The 14,524-nt window shown below is 42.9% G+C and overlaps 1 protein-coding gene across 2 annotated transcripts in view; it reads left to right on the top strand.

Moving 5' to 3' along the window:
- Positions 1-518: 518 nt before the first annotated feature.
- SLC45A4 (solute carrier family 45 member 4) overlaps positions 519-14,524 on the top strand; it is a 62,869-nt gene continuing 48,863 nt past the window's right edge. Inside the window, exons 1-3 of one of the 2 annotated variants that reach the window (XM_069005561.1) lie at positions 519-736; positions 1,903-2,016; positions 2,411-2,533. The gene's annotated coding sequence lies outside the window, so the exon portion shown is untranslated. The remainder of the gene's footprint in view (positions 737-1,902; positions 2,017-2,410; positions 2,534-14,524) is intronic. The other variant, XM_069005560.1, reaches the window with a different exon arrangement.

Below are 14,524 nucleotides of genomic sequence, written 5' to 3'. Positions count from 1 at the left end.
CTGAAGCTGTGTCAGGGAGGTTTAGGTTGGATATTACAAAAAGGTAATAACCACCCTGAGGGTGGTTGGGCACTAGAACAGTTTCCTAGGGATGTGGTCACAACACCAAGCGTGGCAGAGCTCAGGGCGTGTTTGGACAACTCTCTCAGTCACATGGTGGGATTGTTAGGGCTGCCCTGTGCAGGGCCAGGACTTGGACTCGACGTTCCCTGTGGATATTCTGTATCCCTCTGTCACGCTGTGACTCTCTAACACTTGCCCCCCCACCGCCCGCCTCGCCTCCCCTCAGGCGGGCGCCCCTGCGGCGGATGCCTGGACAGCCCCGTAGCCCTCCCGCCGTCACCCAGCAACGCCCCCCGCCCGTCCCCCCCGCCCCGAGGCCACGCCTATTTGCATATTCATGACCAACACCCCCGGCCCGAGGACACCACGCCTCTTTGATGCATATTCATAACTCACACCTCGCGTACCCCCAGGGAGGCCACGCCTATCTCGCTGCATATTCATGATCCCGGGGGCGGGAGGGGGCGGAAGCGGAAGCGGAAGCGGGTGCCGGTTCCCGAGGACCCGGTATAAAGCGGCCGCCGCTGCCCGGTGCCGCCGCGCTCGCGCCGCCGTCTGTGACCTCGTCCCTTCCCTCCTTCCCTCCCTCATCCCCCCGCCCTCCCCGGCGCCGCCGCCTCCCCCCTCCGCCGCACGGAGCAGGTCCCGGGTGCTGGGGGAGACCCGGGGGCAGGTAAGGGGCGCGGTGGGAGCTTGGGCTGTGAGGGGCGTCTGGAGTGAGGAGGAGGTATGGAGGCGAGGGGCGGCTGAGGAGCTGTGGGGTGACGGGGATGAGAGGCTGGTGAAGGCGAGGAACGGTTTCGGGTGAGGGGGCTGAGGGGCTGGTAAAGGCGAGGAAGGGCTTGGGGTGAAAAGGTCGTGAGGGTGAGGGAGGTGAAGGGCTAGCAAAGGTGAGAAAGAGTTGGGGTGAGGAGCTATTGGCGGTGAGGAAGAGTTGGGGTGAAGATGAGAAAGGTTTGGGGTTAGGGGCTGAGAAACTTTTTGCGTGAAGGAGTTACGGGGCTGGAAAGGTGAGAGGGTTGAGGAGCTTTGGAATGAGGGTTATATGAAGTCACGAAGATGGGAAGATAATGAGGGTCTTGGAGGTGAGGGAGATGCGAAGCTGCAGAGGTGGAAATTGGAAATGCCATGTGCTGTGGTGAGAAATCGAGTCAAAGGAGATGTTGGGCCACCGAGGTAGGGAAGGGATGAGGAATGAGTAAGGTGATGTCGGAAAGACTTGTTTGGGGTGTCTGAGATAGCCACCTCGTTCTCATCAGAATTCATTAACTGCCCCTTTGGGATTGTGTTGGGTGGAGACTGTGCTCGAAGAGGACTTGACAAAGGGATCAAAGATGGGAATTAGTGTAGCTTTTCAGACTATTAAACTTCAGTAGTCTGCCATTTGAATAATTCCACACTTAAGCTGTAACCTGATCTCAAAGCTTTATCAAAAACCAGTTGAATCTCTCCTTGCCTGATATGATGGTGGGAGGGTACTGGGGGAAATTACTTCTAACTTTACTCTTAAACCTCCCATGAATGCAGCAGTTTCCCTTAAGATCACGTTATCAGTGATCTGCAACTCTCAACATGCCTTAATTTAGCACCTTTAGCAGGTGCAGAAACTCTGCTTGACCTGGAAAAATACTCTCTCAGTGGGGCAGTTTTCTGTTGGAGTGCTTTGCCTTCAGTATTCTCTAGGTATAGAGGGGAAAAAGGAGGGGAGGAAAATATTTAGCCAAGACTCTGACTTGGCTCTGGGTGCGGTGAGTGAATCAATGTTGCTGGAGCCTGGCTAATTCAGGGACTTATAAATGGGAGAGGATAGGAATGATAATGCAGAATGTTGCATCTTAGAGGAGATGTTACAAGAATTAAATCTACAAGGAGAGGCAGCACTAGGTACAGAGCACAGCCAAATAACTGTAGCATTATGAGGATCCGTGGGAAGGAATTGCACTGTTACAGCATGTATCCTTTCTGCTCTGCAAAAAACTGCTCCAGTGTGAGCTGTGTCATGTTCCACTGCTGTGATCAGACAGTGCTACTAAAATATTTAATGAAATATGGCTTGAGCAGGTGCTTGAGCTCAAAGAGTGAGCTGGTGAATACTTCCTGCTTCCCTCCCCAAGTCAGGCTTTTTTGTAAATATCTGGCAGTAGGGGTTGTTGATGTGGTTGCATTGACATGGCTTGTGTGACTTCTTCCACCAGTATTGCAAAACATAAGGTCTTCCTCGCTTGGTTTGTTTAGTGATTATACTGGATTGATGAAATGTTCAACATGCCTAATTTTTCCCCTTCTTAAATAAGGGAAGAGGTTTCAGACAAGAGATTAAGCTATTTACTTGACACTTTGGCTGTAGATGCTTACAGAAGTGCTTTTTACTGTAAGTTTGAAAAGCTGACACTACCTTGAACTCCTAAAACTGCATCCAGTAGTCTCTGAAGCATCCAAAAACATCTGTGAGTTCCTGTGTATGCCAAAGGTAATGGCAGCTGCTGTCTTGGAAGTGAGTGCTTCATTCCTCTATTAATTAGATTAAATTGGATACTTAAGGCAGTTTTCATGACAAAATAACGATTTCCATGAGGTAAAAGGGTGGGATCAGTGGAACAACTTCTACTTTGGTACTTTGGTTAGCTATTTGTAATGTCAGAGGCCAGTTTACATGGGTTGGCCCGTGCCTCTGCAAGTAAGTAAATGATAGCAGTTCTTGTGTTCAATTATGTATGACTGAGGCATCTTCAGCAAAAGGAAAATGTGTGGTTCTACAGATAAACCCTCTGTATAACTGCGGGTTAACTCCTGCAGGAGCCTGCTGCTCTCTGGAGTCTGTTGCTGAGAAAGGAATGAGCAGTATCTGCTGACGTGATCTTGCTTGGATGCTGTGGGGACTGCATGCAGTCGAGGGCAATCCTCTCCCTCCAAGCTGAAAATTCAGTCTGTTTTAAATACAGTTGTATTGTGCTGCCCTGTGTTGACAAGGGAAGTTGTCTTCTGCTGGAGGTGTCCTTAGTCATGAGAAGGTGGCAGGAACATTGACTGACAGCTGGTGAACCTGCTGGTCCTTCTGTGTCATGTTACAACAAAACTCATGAAGTGCAACTTTGCTCGTGTGCCTTTTCAGTGGGGCAACACAAGTAGAATATTCTCGTGGCTTCCAGTGAAGCTTGGTGTAACTGAGTGAAACAATGCACATGCTTGCATGTCTAAGTGCATGTGACCTTAGGTTTTCACACTGAAGCAAGTGTGGAGCCTGTCTGAGGAGCTTTCTGAAGTAATTGCCTTGATTCCTCCAGGTGGAAATACAGGGTCTGAGAGAGCAGGCTGAAGTTGGACCTGTCTCACAGGGCTGTGACCTCCAAGGTTAATTACCTTTAAACTCACTCCGATCCTGGATTCTCTGGCAGCTAGGAAGTTAAGACTTGGAAATCTAATGTTGCTCTGCTTGTGTGCTGAGGCAGGAATGCATGGACTCTGCCTCTATCCCTGTATAAACTTAAATGGATCATTTATAAAAGCAATGAGAATATTAACATTGGATGGTACCTGCAGAATAATTCACCAGTGAGCCTGCATCTAATGTTTGAAAAACTTTCTTGCAGTTAAAATATGTTGCCAACGAGTAGCTTAGAAAAGATGTTGAAGCTTTAAGAGTCGTGAATTCTTGGGTGGGAAGATGATGGCTGGAATGACCTGCTAGGTAGTGCCTGCAATTGTGAACACAGCTGCATTTAACTCTTCAGGACTTTCATCAGACGCTGATTTAAGCTATAAACAGTTCCTTTACATAGGAGCATTTGATCTTTTCTAGCATGGTCTGTAAACTGCCTGTGATGCACTGCTGTCATCCTTAGTTGAGCACCTTATGACTTCCAGCATCAATTCCTAGAATAGGAAGCCAGTTTCACTCGCAGTATGTGAGCACTGCTGCTTGCATGTTAGGCAAAACAGTGAAATCCTTCATGTTGCCCATCACAACAAGCTGGAGCTGGCAGCTGCTTTTGAGCTTAACTTGTGGTCTGAACCTCCTCTGCCCCTCAAACACCGTAAGCCACCCTAAAATACTTGCATCAAATGATCAAGCAGTGTGTTGAGCAACAGTACACGTGCTGGTGTGTTTGACGTAAAAACAAGCTTCACTTGCCCTTCAAACTGACTGCAATGCTATGGGCTACTTTTAATAGTGTAAAAGCATGTTGAACAGAGGCAAAGCTATTGGAGTTAAAATGGAGCTTTCCAGCTGATCTTCTAGGAGAGCCCTGTGGAAGTGACGAGGCTGTTGTGATGGAGGAGGAAGCTTTAGCAGCTTGCAGAGTAATGAGTAACATGAAAAACTGTTTGTGCTGCGTTTTGGTTTTGCAAGGGTCACTCCCATGACCTTTATATCTGTAATACTTGCAGGATCCCAGGCTGTGACCTATTCCAGCTTTAGGCATAAGATTCATCAAAACTCCAATGGAACAGCCTTGTGTGCAGTCGTTTCTCTTACAGATGGGTTAACTGATCTGACCTATTCTGTTGGAGCTCCTGGTCCTTCAACATAGTGTCAGCCTTACTGAACACTTTCATTCAACAGTAGCCTGTTGACTTGGGGATTACAGAGTGCAGCGGGCATTGCTTAGCTTAATATACCAGCACTAAACTGGCGTGAGTGAAACAATACTTTTCCTAAGCAGAGCATTACATCTGCCCAGTAATGGCTGTATCAAGTCCAATAAACTTTCTAGCAGTTGTGTGTTTAACGCTTCATGCAAAAACAGAAAACAATCCAGTTGTCAAAGTTGAAGCAGAATGATGTCAGGATGACTGACACTAGGTGTACAACTTGACATCTGGTGTTTCAGCCTGAGAGTCTCCTTTCAGACAGGAGATCCTGGGCAGCCCAGAAACCAAGCATGGAAGCAGAGACTGTTAAGCTGTGGAGTGTTGTGAACTAAGGACTGCATGCTTTCAGTAAACTGCTGCTGTCAGGTGACTTTTAAGGTCGGCAGCTTATCAGTTACCCACACATCTTGCATTTGGGTCACAGCCCTGCCCAGAGAAACTACCCAAAGCTTCCACTGGTAAACAGATATTATATCTTGCATCTGGAACAGTGAAGGGCTCTTGTATCCAAGCACTGAATAATTATTGCTGTTCTAAATATTCTGATTACTCTTTAGTGTAGTACAGAAGTATAATATTCCTCTAAGTGAAACAAGATACTCTGCATGAAAAAGAGCTGATATCATACTATTAAATCTAGACCTCCAATAGAGTTGCCCAAGACTAAATTTGTCTTGAGTTAAAAGCTGGACTTTGGGCATCTCATTGATGGGTTCAGAGCACTGCAATGTCTGAGCCATGGAGTGGTTTGTGCTGTGACCTAACTGGCACAGGGTGGCTATTAACTAAAGCCCCTTCTTGCTGGTACTTCCAACAAGTGCTGTGCAGTCATTTAGACTGCAGCTGGCATACGGCTTTGTAACAACTTGGGACAAGCAGCCAGGTTTCCTCATCAAACTTGCTCTTGGCAAGTGACTCTGGCAAGCATCAGGACACAAGGCCTTTGTTGGATAATGATTGGGTTTGGCTTAAGAGCTGTTCCTGACCTTGGTTTGGCTCTTGCTGGCATGTATTCTGCTCAAAACGTGAATCTCAATCTATAGAAGATGGGAAGTTGGTCTCCACAATGTGGACCACTAATAAAACTTAAAACCCAGTTAAAGCTGGGGAAGACTTGATTTCCAGGACTCCTATTTATGAAGGATAAAGACTGTTAAATTTCAGCTTTAGAAGACCTGGCTGGACTGACACTTCAGGCTTGACTCAGTCTCTTTTGCAGTGTTATATGAAAATGGACTAATCTGGTGGCCTGAGGTGTTCTGGGAGGGGACTGAGACATACTTCCCTTGCATGACTGACATTGTCAGTCAACAGCTGCTGCTCACGTAGTAAGGCATAAAAGTGTAGGAGATAAAGCTTAGTGCTAACAGTAAGCCAAAGATGCTTTTAAGAAAATTCTAGTGTGTAAATGGCAGCAGCAAGGTGTTACCCTGACTTGTTTTGCTGAACTATATTTGAAGTGGATTTTGTCAATGTTCTGAGGAGACCAAGGCTGGTTCTCTCAGCAGAGTGGAGAGAGGACCTAGTTTCCTCATCTTGTTTTAAATGAGAACTCTAATGTTTTTGTAACTGAAATTGAAACCAGTGTTATGCTGACCCTGCATATTTTCTATTCTCTGCTGGCTGGCCTGGACTACTTCTGCATGCAGTATAATTCATTTATTTTGGAGACTTGAAAACAAGCCATTATCACCCTTCAGTGCCAGATAAATAAATGATCTAACTGGGGGCCGAACCCAGTGTTCTTTTACAAAAGCACAACTGCATGTCACTCTTATCTTCTGCATTCTGTCCTTGAATATATGATCAATCTTTCTGGACCACATCCAAAAACCAGTGGCTTAACCCAGCAAGCGATGACTGCAGAGCAGTCAGATTTCTGTGCCACTTAATTTCCTATCATCACTTACACACAGCAAACAGTCTTCCAGAATACATTTAACATGAGCACTGTTTAACCTACAACTTTCTTATCAATCATATGGAAGTACAAATAACAGGAACAGGAGTCAACTCTTAAATAGTCTTGATGCTGGATCTGTGCTTCCAGGTAACAAGAGTTTCAGGGGGTTGTGGGTTTTTTTTGGTTGGCTTTTGGTTTTGGGGTTTTTTTGTGTGTGTGTGTGGGGAGGAAGAAGCCACACATGCAGGGTAAAAAATACTCCTCCCATTTTATGAGGGGAATATCTGAGCAAGTACACTGGCCTGAGCAGTCTGGCTCTGGGTACTCCCAGAGGAGTGATTTGATAGTCTGAACTATTGCTCCTTAGAGTAGTGTGGCTGGCCAGCTAACTCCCAAGAGTTCAAAAAATAACCCAAAACAAATGCACAGCTTGCTTTAACACCAGCACTTCAAGTGCACGTCCCGTTTGCTTTCTGATATGTATCTGGGGGAATCAGCTTGTGATGTAGGCTGGTTCTTTTTCTTGGCTCTTGTTCTGCTTCTAACTTCGGTGTAGAGAAGGAAAAGGCTTACACTTCTCAGTGCACAGGTACCCTGATTGTTTCCAACATCAAAGTACTTCTGCCTCCCTAAAAGTAAAAAAATTTCCTTCAATGGGCTGAAAAAAGAGAGTGAATGGGCAGTTATCTGTTCCCTTCATGCTCTTACAGTCATTACTGGCGTTACAGTTGAAGCCTTTTCTGCTGCTTTGTTTTCAGATCACCTTTCCAATTTGTCATCTTCCAGGTACGGTCTGTTCAAAACTCTCATTATGCAGCTGCATAGTCGATCTTTCAGTCTACTGAAGAAATGGAACTGAATCAGATCAGGTGTGTCCTCTTCCAGACAACTGCTCTGGAATTTGCGTGACAATTCAGGGTGCCATTTGAAAATAAGCCTTTTGACCCTATAGTACTAGTGGGATCTCTAATCTTCTTTGTATGCATATGACCTGGATACTACCACGGCCTTTCAGTTGTGTAGTAGCCCCCAATTATGCTGTATATAAAAGGGTTTGGGTTCCCATACAGTGAATTTTGTGCTAACATCAGATGCCTGTGTGTCTAGTGAGTCTGGTATTGTATTGTTAGTAAGTCTTTTACTGGTTAGGAACAGCAGGATGTATTTGTGGGCAAGTGATAGTCTGTGTGATGACTTAAGATAAAGCCTCACTACTTTGTCTCAGGGTATTCTTAGCCTGTTCATGGCTAGATCTCTGTAAAATCACTTTGTCAATGTAAAACCTAATGAGTGTCAGGGATGTTCAGTATAAACTTGACTCTGTCCTCCTTGAAGAGATTTCACTGCATCATACTACCTTTTTGTGGTAAAGATACACTTACTGAGCACTTGGGTTTTTTTAACTGCAAACTACTAACCATGTACATTCATCAGACTAAACTTCCAGCTCATTCCAGCAGCCCAACACTGCCTGGCATTTCCCTGAACTGCACTTAGTAGCTCTCTTCCTCATTAACTGTGTTCCTAAATTAACACGTTCTAAGAAATCAGTTCCAGTTCTTTGTTAAGGCTGGTTACTGAATAACTGGTTGTAATTAATGCCTGAATTTATCACTGGTACAATACTGGCTACACTGTTCCCTGCACTTCAGCCTCTTTAAGAAGCTCTTTGTCAACAGACTCCCTGTCTGGGTGGCTCTGTGAGGAGTCTGTGTATTGCCAAAAATCTCACTTGCAGGATCCTTCAATGAACCTGGTAAGTTGCCCTGACTGTTGATCACAGCCTCATTCTGTCTGTTTGGAATTTAGTAACTGATGTATCCCGATGGCCTTTTCTGACCTTTGAAGTTTTAGGGGCTACCCACTGACAAAGCCACTGCTGGTAAGTGGCCTCTGGTCAAACATCCCTGCCAGAGAAAGCTTGAAGTCCCTACATGCAATTACTGTATTGACTGGGTGTATATATATATACACACACACCACAGCTTACAAAAGACAAATTCTTTAAGTAGGGAATAAAATTTCAGCTTTACATGCAGAAATTTCTGCTGTCTAAATGATTTGGTGATCTTGCCCTAGGATATGGGATAAGAAAGCCACTGCAGTTCTGTGCTTCAGGCAGTTGCAGTAAAATTGCTTTCTCTGTGGAAAAAAAATAGTTTGAAATAAAGAGGTGTTAGTAATGGTTCCCCAAGCTTTAATACTAAAGGTATATTTTTAATAAGGGTATGTGTTTAAGTACTTCAGCTCTGTGTTTATAACACCTTCACTATGCACTATACTCTCCTTCTTGCATCTAAATGAGTCTGGTCAGAGTGGAAGTACTATGCAAATGAAAGCAACACTTGGTTTATCTCCAATAGCAGCATTCAGTTCATTAATATTGCATTTCCCTGTGACTTAGAAAATGAATGGAAGCCTGCCTGTGTCAAAATATTAAATAAAAATGGGTTCCTTATTTTTGCATTAATGACTGTCCAGCATAATTTTTAATTTTTACCTGATGCAGTTACGCTCCTGTCATTATAATACTTCATTTTCTTACTCACTGTTGATGTAGGGATTAAATAACTTCCTTTCTCATTGTCTGGGTAATAGTCATATCTTTTCCGAGAATGTGAATAACAAGAACACTGGCCAATTCTTGGCTTTCACCAGAGAAATTTTTAAAATACTGGACTGGACTGAGAGGAAAGCAGGAAGCCAAGGCTGGAAACTTCTCTGCTCCATCCTGATAAAGCAAGCAGGAGCCCAGAATTTTCCTTCATTAATTTGTTAGCCTCACAGGACAAACTGGAGCTCTAAGTTGCTTGATGTGAGCAGTTAAGACTAAAGCTGCACAAGTCTTGTCTTTTTGCATCTGAAAGGGCTTAGGCTTGTAATATTGCTGTGACCCTTTCAGCCTTGCAGGGAATAATGAAAATACAGCAGGCTTACATGAGTGATGAATACATCTTATATTGTTTATATCTGGGCCTATAATTTAATGTTAGATCTGCACTCCCAAGACTTCTAAGTAGTTTAGGCACAGACTTAAACTGTAGATCGCGCAGCAAAAGTCTCAAAGTCTGGGAAGCTTTTTTCATCAGGTAGGTGGAGGGTTTCACTCCTGGCATATGTGGGGAGGATGTATCCAACGTGACAGACAAGTGTCACTGCTCGCAGACTAGTGGGATGTGCTGCTGTGGCTGCAGCACAGAACTGCCAGTGCTTCTGAAATCAGTGTAATCTCAGCAAATGGTTGTCAGGCCTGCTCCTCATGGTAGGGAGTGTTTAATAAAAAACATGTGAGAAGGCACATACATGTGTGCAGTTTGTTTTCTGTTCAGCAAAGAAATCTGGGATCAGGCCTCTCAGGATCCTGCCCGGATGGCTGATTTAGCCGATGTGTCCTAAAGTAAACTGGAGTCTGTTTTGATTGCACTATTCTTCAGAAGAAATTAACATTTCATACTCGGGAAATTTGTCCATGCTAATTTCAGTTCCATGTTTTGAAGGCTGAGTTTTGCTCTCTGTGCCTGTCAAGATTTAAGCCTGATTGATGCTTGTTGTAACATGACAAGTATTCTTTCATCAGGTAAAATGCAGAATATAGTTGCACACTGTATATTCATTCTGTTTTTCCAGATTTCGTGTATGAGTGGTGAGCAAGAGCACACAAAGTCCTCAAAGAAAGGTGAAAAAGCTTTCCTAGCCAAAACATGTTTGAGTTATGCACACTGCTGTTCACATTACTACAGATAAGTAGGAAGAATTTTACAGGCGCCATGGGAATTTTCCTGCAGGTTTTATTTTTTCCTCATAAACTAAGACTTTTTATCCCCTAACTCTTTACCCCAGTTAAGTTAACTTAAACTGACTGCAGCTTGACTGAAAACCAGAATACAAGTTAAGGATAGTAATGTGTCACATCAAGGCTGTTTTAATGTGGTATTGAAACTTTGAATTTAAATATTTTTTGGCTTAAAAGGGAAGGTTTAAAACAAAATGGAAGTGACCTTTTGAATTCTGACTGTCTTACTATATGATCATCTGTACTTCTGCAGAGAAATTTATGGGTCAAAAGTCTGCCCATGTGTTTTGCAGAAGTATTTATATAGAGGTAATACAATGAACTTTGAAATTTGTTACTGGAAGAATAAAAACTTAAAGCTTTTACAGGATGATAAATGGATTTCACTTAAATGAGATAAAAGGGATGTGGTGCCCCTGTTTTATCTATTAAATCTTGACTGCTGTACAAAGCAACAATAAATTTTTTTCAATCTATTTAGGCTCTTAAAAACTAAAACATTTAAGGATATGTTATGGTTAACTGCTGATTGCTTTAATCAAATATTATTCCTCCTGAAAATCTGGCAGGTGATTGTTCAAACAGTAAAAACATTAGTTTATTGCATATTCTGGTCCTGTAATTGAAAAAGTAAAATGACTAAGCACAATGCTCTCAGTAAAGCTGCCAAAATAAAATACAGCCCAGAAGGGCAAGCCACGCATTTCATTAAAATAAGGTTCAGTAACCATGAAATTTATCACTCTTTGGGCTTCCTCACTCTGACAAGTGACTAAAGTGTAAAATGTCAAATAGCTCTGTGTTGACCAGTAACTTGCATTAACTTTAAGATTTTGTTGGTCAAATACTAGATGTACTTTCTTGTTCACAAGCTACAAGAAATGAATAGTTTTCTTCCTCAGCTTCCTGTGTTACTGCTGAAGACTCACACCCACACATGCAGCACATGCAAATGTCTGTGCCTTTGTGGGCTCTGGGAGGTGGGAAATAGTGTGTGCTCACAAGTGAAGGTGAAAGAATGGCAGGGAATAACCTCAGCTTGTAGAGCTGTGAGAAGTTGATCCATGAGTGGGGCAAGGCAGGAGTGAACCTACCAGTTGTCCGCCCCGTGATGGATAATAGCACTTCTGTTACCCATAGCATCTAGAAGATCTCTAATTCTGGTTACAACTTGGGCCAGTCATTACCTTTCTGATAACTTTTTGTGCTTTCAGCAGCTCCTACATTTGAAACCCTCTGTCAAGACTTTGTTTAAAGATGTAAAATAATCTCATGCCCTTCAGACTTTGTAGTCATGTCTTCTGGGTCCTATCCTCTTGATTATTTCCTCTCACAGTTTTTTTTCTGCTTGGCTCAAATCTGATTTACAGTGTGCTTTGCTCACTGAAGCATTTGGCTGAACTTATTGTGCTTGATAAGGAATCATTTGTCATATGAGGTGGTCCTCACCTCTAAGAGAACATTAGGACAAAAATGAGAATACCTCTTTTCAGCAGGGTGTACTGACTTGGGTTATGCTTCTCTGCTGGAATCCACAGATCTTCCTGAAAAATGTGCAATCCCTTCTCCAAACTGCTACAAGGAGCAGTGTTTGAATAAATATTTGCTAGGTTTTTGGTTTTATTTCACACTATCCTTTTGAATCATTACAGATCCCTGTTTAGTAAACCTGCTCTCAGTGCATGGGCTGATAATACTTCTGGACCAACACTAGAAAGCTCCTGAAACCCTACTTAGGAATACTGTTTTGGAGTCAGCTACTCTTCACAGCAAAATTTGTGGAAGCTGTTGTAATGTCCTTTGAGTTTGAGTGTCCTGCCCACTTCAGTGATGGTTTCATCTAAGTTTAACAGTCTGAATATATTCACAGATGCCTGGTACATCCTACTGCTTATTAATAAAACTTGTGAAATCCTACATGACTGCTAATTTATGAAAATCTTCAAGTGTTTCAGAGTAGAATTTTCCCCAGAAGACTTCCTGAGTGACCAAATTCAGGCAATTCTACTTGTCTGGAATCAATTCTAAAATCTCTTCCTTGAACCAGAGACCTATAACAAGTTATCCAATATGCCAAAGTGCTTACACAAGGCTTTTAGAAATGCTAGGCAAAGTTAACATCACCACAGTGTCACCAGGATCACTGCCAGTTTCTCAAAGCTTCTGTCACTTCATATTTTTGGTTTGCCTGTTCTTAACAGCTGTATACTTTAAGCAGTGTAGCACTTCAAATACTTAGGACTATATGCATCGCTATATGAAGGTAACAACTTTTTGTCTGTTTTTCAAGGACATGGCCAAGTAGGTGGTGAAGTTGAATGGCAAGTCTGTTCAACAAACTGTTACTTATAAACTCCTTGCAGAAAGTGAGACAGCAAAATAATTCAGGAATGAATGTCCTATTCCTTATGAACTCCAATAAATGGATTTAGCTGGTTGTGATGTTAGAGAAAGGAATCTATAAGTGTTAACTATCTTCATGGGAACTGGGGTGGAAGCCAAGCCACTATCTTGTACCAGAATAAACTGATAACAGACAGTGTTCAGTTAAAAGTTGTTTAAAGAAATAGTCTGAAGACATAAAACTCTTTGAAAAGTTGAGATAGGTGAAATGTGCAGTATTCATTCAAGTACTTTAGTTTTGCAACTTTAACTCATCCCCTTGTAGAAATTACAACTGTCTTCCTGGTCTCCCCCATTTTCCCCCACAGCTGCAAGCCTGTGATTTCTTCTGCAGCACAGAAAGAGAACATCCCTTTGAAGTTTATCTAGTGAAAACCACCAAACAGCTTCAGCCAGGTGTATGTGTGCTCCCATCATCCTTTGTCTGACCTCTGCCATTAGTGATGTTCCTTGCTTGGGATGCTGCTGTGGGCAGTTGCCATCTCCTGGAAGATGAGTATCAAGACAGTTTTGAAAATTGAGAAATTTCATATATTATTGCAAGTAGAATCTTGCAATAATAAGTTGCAAGTTGATTAGGAGTGATAAATCAGGCAGCTGGAAATGTAACATCTGGAATACTGTGAGGTCAGGCTCAGCTTTCCAGAGAAGCAGTGAGAAGAGTCTGCATCCATTATACTTTTAGGATCAGGGAACAGAAAGCTCTGAGAGCTTACAAAGCTGAGTCCCTGTTTTGTGCTGTGCCTGTTCCCAACAGCTGCTGCCAATCCATAAAGATGATTAAACCACAGAAAAGAGTAAAGACTAAAAATCTTGCTCTGGTATTTCTTCTGCCATCTGAGCAGAGCAGCAAAAACAAATCCAGACTGAATGTGAGAGGAGCAAGATGAGGAAATGTCAGTGATGCAGGCATGAACTTTAAGCACTTTAATAAAGGTGTGTGGATGACAGAAGATGAATGAAAGCCGTTTAACTTAACTCTCTTCATGAAGCCCACACTCTTGTTAGATGTTATTACTCAAATTCAGAGAATGCTCCTGTCAGTCTGTTTAGATGCATAAGCAGGTAGCTTCAGTGCACTGAAGGCAGTATTCACTGATCAGCTCACAGTTTGGTCAGTTCTTCTTCTTTCTGTGAACAGCCCTACAGCCCCTGAGCTGAGAGGTCCCTTAATGTTAGCTGCCTGTTAGACTAATCATAAAAGATTTATCTGAGCAAGATATTGCTGTTCCTGTTTATCCTTCAAATCACTAAATTTTAAACTTGTTACTCTCCAAGCTGTAGTTGGTGTGCCTTTTAAAAATTTTAAGGAGATATTTGGTCCTGAATTAAAGTTGCAGCTGTTATTTGCATCTACTCACAGTCTGTGCAGTCGCTTTTATATTCCTTCCTCTGAAGGCAGCTTACACTAACTGCACACGTGTCTTGGTGTCTCTTTAAACAATAAAGGCACAAAGCCAAACTTACCTTGTCAGGTGTTCAGGTTACTACTTCTTTCTCTGGATTTCCCCCTTGGCTTGAGATTTCAGGATCTATCCAGGGTAATAGAATGAGCAAAGGAGATTGCTTGTTCTCTGAATGCACTTTGCAGAGAGGATCCCATCCCTTTCTGAGGGTATTCGATGTCTAGTAGGATAACCTGCCAGCTCAGCTGTTACACTTTGGTATCAGGCTATTTTGTGTGCTGCAGTTCTGGTGTTTCCCTCATTGTTTTGCTCTTCACATATGCTGCTTTCAGTGGCTGCTAGTATTAAAGCAGCTCTGCATTC

Source organism: Aphelocoma coerulescens, chromosome 2 (assembly GCF_041296385.1).
Source record: "Aphelocoma coerulescens isolate FSJ_1873_10779 chromosome 2, UR_Acoe_1.0, whole genome shotgun sequence".
Classification (NCBI taxonomy): Eukaryota; Metazoa; Chordata; class Aves; order Passeriformes; family Corvidae; genus Aphelocoma; species Aphelocoma coerulescens.
Note: the sequence above shows the minus strand (reverse complement) of the source record. Positions and strands in the feature narration are given on the sequence as shown.